This window comes from Athene cunicularia (assembly GCF_003259725.1).
Source record: "Athene cunicularia isolate RWA chromosome 7 unlocalized genomic scaffold, athCun1 chr7_part1, whole genome shotgun sequence".
Classification (NCBI taxonomy): Eukaryota; Metazoa; Chordata; class Aves; order Strigiformes; family Strigidae; genus Athene; species Athene cunicularia.
In genome coordinates, this window is record NW_020799107.1 from 1,312,194 (window position 1) to 1,318,862 (window position 6,669).

Consider the following 6,669-nt stretch of genomic DNA (forward strand, 5'->3'; position numbering starts at 1 on the left):
GAGCCTTCTTGAGGATGAACAGTCCCAGGTACCTCAGCCTTTCCTCATAGGAGAGTTGTTCCAGTCCCTTAATTACCTCTGTGTCCTTTATTGGACTCTGTCTCATGTACTGAGAAGCCCAGAACAGGACACAGTACTCCTGTGCTTAGTAGAAGGGAAGGATCACCTCAACCTGCTGGTCATACTCTGCCTAATGCAGACCAAGATACCATCAGCCTTCTCTGGGGCAAGGCATACTGTTGGCTCATCCTCAACTTTGCATCCTCCAGGACCCCAGGTCCTTTTCTGCAAAGGTGTTTTCCATCTGGGTGGCCCCAGCATATATCAGTGTATGGGATTGTTCCTCCACATGGGTAGAGCTTTGTACTTCTTGTTGACCTTCATGAGGTTCCTGTCAGCCTGATGCTTCAGCCTGCAGAGGTCCCTGTGGATGGCAGCCTGACTCTCTGCTGTATCAGCCACTCCTACCAGTTTGGGGTCATTTGCAGTCTTGCTGAGGGAATGCTCTGTTCCATCATTCAGATCATCAACAGGACTGGGCCCAGTATTGATCCCTGGGCCATGCTTCTTGTTACTGACCTCTAACTAGACTTTGTCCACTGATCAGCACCCCCTGGACTTGACCATTCAGCCAGTTTTCAGTCCATCTCACTGTCTACTCATCCAGCCCGTACAGCAACAGCTGTACGTCTGTAGAGAGTGTGTCACAAGCCTTGCTGAAGTTTAAGTAGGCAGTGTCTGCTGCTGTCCCCTCATCCACCAGCCAGTCGTTTCACCACAGAAGTTTATCAGGTTACTCAAGCATGACTTCCCCTTGGTGAATCCATGCTGACTACTCCTGATGAATCATGAACTTACCAGCTAACTTCCTGGAACCCTTCTATATGTACCTGGTTTTTATACATAAAAAGTTTATGTTCCTATACGTAATGGTCTAGTTATGTCTTGCAGTGTTTGCTGAGGTGATACCTTTTATGTTAAATTCTAATGGCCTTTGCTGAATGACCATGTAAGGAAACTTAAATGGAATGTTTGTTACGCATATTGGCCTCCTAGGGCATTAGTTGTACATTTGTTTCATTTTCAAGTGGATGGTTGAAGTAAAAAAAACAACCCACAACAATTTTCCTTTAGAAAAGGAATTACGCTAAAAAGAGGTATAACCCATTGTGGCTTGGATAAGGTTTCCTACAAAGGTGTGTTTCATTGATGAAATGAAAGCTCTCTCATTGTTAGAAATGCACAAATGGGCTTTCTTAGTGAAAGAAATAGCATATTCATGTGATTGCTTTGGTGCTGCTTGCAGCATTAAGTTCAGAATTTACATTTCCTGCATTGAAAGTTCTTATCTGGAATTCTGCTTGTTTTTTCTTTTTTACATTTTTTAAAGACACCTAGAAAACAAACTAGTCTGTTTAACCCTAGTAGTGATTTGAGACAGCTTGAAATTTGTGTCTTTTCAAAACATCTTCTAAGGAAGGAGACATTAGAAAAATGCATCATCTAGATAATAGCTGACCATCTTACCAGGAGAGTTATGCTTGTAGTCTTGCTAAGTAAGGTAAGTCACACTTGGAAAGATATATTGTGAAATTGGGGCAAGATAAAAGCATGCAATTAATGTGTGTTTGTTTCAGAAACCAATCATCTTGTGCCTTAGGAACCTGGCAGCAGACAGACTTGAAAATACTGCCTGGCCCACTCAGCATTGGAGTAAGGAGCAGGATAAAGAATGAGTCAGTGTGTAGAAAGTCTACCAAGTTAGTGGTAACATTACAAAGCTGAATCGCCAAGTCACCTACCAGTGCAGAAGAGTATAAGGAAATTTCTTAATTAAAAGCAGGTATGTGAATGCTGACATAAAATTCTTACCTGGTTAGCCTGTGTAGTGTTACGTCTAGTAAATAAGGGCTCGACTATTACATAAAGTATTCAGAGAATCAATCATTTCATGTGGTAGTGCTAGTTTTTGTTGCTTTCACAACACAACAGGAAGATAAAGGATGATTTTTGACCCAATAATGTGACAGAACTCCTGCAGAACAGTGAAACAAAGCTTTCACCTTTGAGTGTGAACAGAGGCTTCCTGTGACAAACACATTTGCATTCAGAGTTAGTAAGTCAGCATACCTACATCGACCACAAAGAGTTAATATTTCTTTTAGTGTTATGATAGTATTGATAGTAAATAAGGACTCCTTCTTCCTTTTTAAATTGGCACTGATTGGTGTTCAAGCTCATTCTAGTGTTCTTTCACAGCAGCTGTATAGGTGAAATAGGCATACAAGTTCTGCTCTCTAACTTGCTGTGTTTCTGTTAATAAAGATGAACCCAGACCTCTTCACTGTCTTTAAAAATCTCTTCCAAGCTCCAATAACTGTAGGATTGTGTTCTGCATCTGTGCTGTTAGTATGGTGGCTGTTCTAAAACAATTTGCAAAGTGATCTTTCCTTGATGGTCAGTAGTTCCACTGTGATCTGAGCAGAAGACCCATCTGACTAAATGCATGCTTCTTACAGCACATCATGTTTCTGAGAGTGATTTTTACAAACATGTAAATAATTTTCATCTTATAGGGAAGAAAATACTTTTTTAGTCCTGTCATTGATTTTCATGCATTAATTATTCTGTACTCAAGAGATATGCGTAACAAGACCTGACTTAATAAAGACCATAAAGTTTTTAAAAAATTTTTTTCAAATAGGGGGAAATTTTCTGATATTTCATAGGAATTACTTCCTACTTACAAAACCACTACTTCTTTGTGCTTCCATATTGTTAGTCTAGGTATTGCAAAAATAAAGTATACAAGGAAAACATACAAACCTGGTTTTATTTTCTAAAAAGATTTTGAACTGAAAAATATATGCTTTTTTTTTCCCCCACTGAAAACTTTCCTAAAGTGTAATGTCTCAGCATTCATGGTGAGTTGAAGTGTCTGTTATGGTTTTGAAATTATTATTCGTCTAATTACATTTTAAATGCTGTCCAAAATTCAAGTCCTGCCTATGAACATAAGAGAGTTTAACAATCAACCCCAGGGTTTGTGGCTAAGGGAAGAGTGACTGACACATCAACTACCTGGATTTGTGCAAAGCTTCTGACACTGTTCTGCACAGCATCTTTGTCTCTAAACTGGAGAGACATTGATTGGATAGATGGACCACTCAGTGGATAAGGAACTGCCTGGATGGTCAAACTCAAAAAGTTTCAGTCAACAGCTTGATGTTGCAGTGGAGAGACAAGTGTTCCTCAGGGGTTGGTGCTGGGACTGGTGCTGTTTAACATGGACCTGCTCAAGTGGGTCCAGAGGAGGCCACAATGATGATCGGGGGGCTGGAGCACCTCCCCTGTGAGGACAGGGTGAGAGAGTTGGGGTGTTCAGCCCGGAGAAAAGAAGGGTCCAGGGAGACCCTATAGCAGCCTTCCAGTGCTGAAAGGGGCTACAGGAAAGATGGGAAGGGACTCTGTGTCAGGGGGTGTAGGGATAGGATGAGGGGGAATGGTTTTAAACTGACAGAGGACAGGTTAGATATAAGGAAGAAATTCTTCCCTGTGAGGGTGGTGAGGCCCTGGCAGAGGTTGCCCAGAGCAGCTGTGGCTGCCCCCTCCCTGGCAGTGTTCCAGGCCAGGTTGGACGGGGCTGTGAGCAACCTGGGCTAGTGGAAGGTGTCCCTGCCCATGGCTGGGGGGTGGGAACTAGATGATCTTTACAGTCCCTTCCAACCCAACCCATTCTAGGATTTAAAACTCTTAAACTTGAATTTTGATGAATTTTCCTCTGCAGAAATCATTATCAATTATCAATCATAGCAATTTCCCTACTATTAGAAGCCTCTATGAGAAAGCTTTACTTACGTCATTAAAGGTCTTTAGAACGTGAGATCGATTACTTGTTCTGTGTACAACTATAGTGAGTCCATGAAGAGTAAATGTGAGAGAACTTTAAAAAATCCATACGCATATATATTTAATTTTAAAAAAACACAGACAAAAGAGATTTTACATGAGTGCAGTATGAGAAAAGTTATTATGTGGGAATAAGTTCCAGTCTGTACTTTCAGTTGAGATTGCTGTAACTGCTGGAGTCATTTAGGAATACAGCTTTGAGAGATGAGTTGTAGGCATTTCACAGGCTGTGATTCCATTGCTTTCAAACATCTTGTTCCATTTTCATGCTAGTTAATGCTTTTCAGTCTGTCATCTGAAACCTCTGGGGAAGAAAAAACCCCTTCCTGAAATTACTTTTAAAGCAATACCCAAATCTGAGAATTTTAGTTTTTCAACACACAGGAGTTGCTACAGTCATTGTACTTTCAAATGTTATTTATTTGCTCTAACCAAAACATACAAGCATGCCAGTAAGTACTTCTGTTAAAAATTAGAGGACCACTTTTTTCACATTAAAAATAAAACATCTGGTCAGTAAAATACTCCACTGTACATAATTCTTTGGCCTAAGTTTTGTTAATTCCATGGAGTAAACCACATTGTTATCTACTGTTTAATACTTCTGCCTCTTTTGGAATGGAGAAAGAAACGTATTCTTGATTACTGGCACTCCAGAATTTAACTGAGGCATCAAGGCTGAATAAAAACCCCATGTCACTGAATCTTTCAGAAAATGAAAACTTAGTACTGGAAATGTTACCTATGGTCTTTTTTCTTTCCTGTATTTAATTTTACTGCATCGGTGATCTGTTTTTATTGCAGTGATGCACCAATCTTTGCTAAACTTTTTATTACATAACTATATATGAACTGTATGATACTGAATGCCTATGTTCTGTTGACTTTGGCTGGTAATGGATTTTTTTTTAATAGTCTGCTCTATTTTTTAAATTGCTTTTATTACAGTTCTAAAAGAGGTACTGAGGAATAGTCTATATTGGTGTGTATTCCCTTCTTCATCCTTTTGCCACTTTATTCTTTTGATCTTATTTTTATCTCTAAAGTTAGATTTAGATTGTTTTGTTAGGTCTGACTATGGGATTTCAGATGAAAGTGAGATGTTAACCAAACACAGGAAGGCAAAAACCTGAGTTTTAAACCATTTTTTTCTGCTGTGTCCTCCTGAGGCCTCAGAAATGCTGATTAAAATCAGCTGGTATTACATTTATGTAAATAAATTGTGTTTAACTGGTCACTGCAGGAAAAGAATTAAATGTGGGGGGAAAGGGAAAAAGAATCAACAGCAGCATAGTTGTTCTTGGTTCTCTGTGCAGAAAGTTCCTGATAATCAAAAATACTATATACACAAGAAATTTTTTTTTGTTTATAATGTTCCTAGTATTAGCAACCTGTGTTTTTCCTCCTCTGAAGAGTACAAGCAGTTGTGCCATTTTGAGTTTCCTTATCAGATAATGAAAAAACAAAATGTCTCTTTTCACCAAAAGAAATTTTCAAAGCCCAACAGCTTATGGTGGTGTGTCCTGAAAGTGCCACTGCCTTCTGTAGATACAGTTTCTAATAGTTGAAGGATTCAGTATTGAAGAGAAATAGCACGGATTTCCCTTTGCACATTTTCCAGCTAGGCTGTTACATATTATAGCCAGTACAGCATACAGCTTGTTTGAATCTCCCTAAGATATGTTGAGTATGAGGGTATTTCTCATTTCAAAATCAAACCCAGGCTTTAGTACTGTTTTAGAAAATGCACTGGGAATTCCAAGTGATGTTGAATTTTCTACAGATGGACAAAGCAAAAAATACCCTAATGATTCTTCACTCGTGGTATTTTAATGATGGGGCTTTTATGGTTAAAACTTTATACATATACTCTTACAATGTTTTATGTACAGTTCACAAGGCTGGTTACAGGCCTGAATCAGAGCTCGTTTATAGGGACTTTCCAGCAGGCTCACTCCACTGTAAACTGTAGTGCTATCTTTTATATATCGCAATTCACAAACTATCTAACATGGCAACAACTGTTTCAGATCCCACTGAAATTCGAACCTGGTCACAGCAGTGTGTTATTAGTCATAGTGACCACACCAGTGATTTATTTAGAATGGTCCAAGCATCAAATTCATAATGCAAGGAACACTCAGAGAGTATTAAGGAAACTAAGAGAGATTTTTAATCTGTATACTTCTTGTATTCTTTAATTTACTGACAGGGGTGGGTGGGGTGGAGGCATGGGTTATTTAAATCCTGTGTCTATTGTGCACAAGATGGGCTGATGCATGATGCAGCACCTGAAAAATCTTTGGTTGCTATTGTGGTTTCGACACCGCAGTCCAGCCATCAGTTTACCAAGAATGATTTTGCAAGCACAGCTGAGGTTTTTTGCATGTTTAGTTGGAGCACAGGTCTCCCTGTTTTGCCTGAAGATAAAGCACCTGCATTCACTTGCTGATAAACATCGGTTAATTTAAAAGGTAGGAAGGAATACCTGCTTGAAGAGCAGGGAATGGTACATCTACTCAAAGCGATTTTAACTCCCCGTATCGGCTAGGCCTCAAAAGGGTGCCGGGGATTTGCCACTGGACGACAGTCTCAGTGAAGGAGCAGCAAAGCTGAAACCCGAACTTGCCGTAGCTGCAAACACAGTGCCATAGCATGCAAAGGCCCGCCACCGCGCTTACCGGGTACTGACTTTCGGGCCGGGGCCGGAGCCCTGCTGAGGCTTCAGGGCCCCTCCGCAGGGCAGCCCGGCCTTGCGAG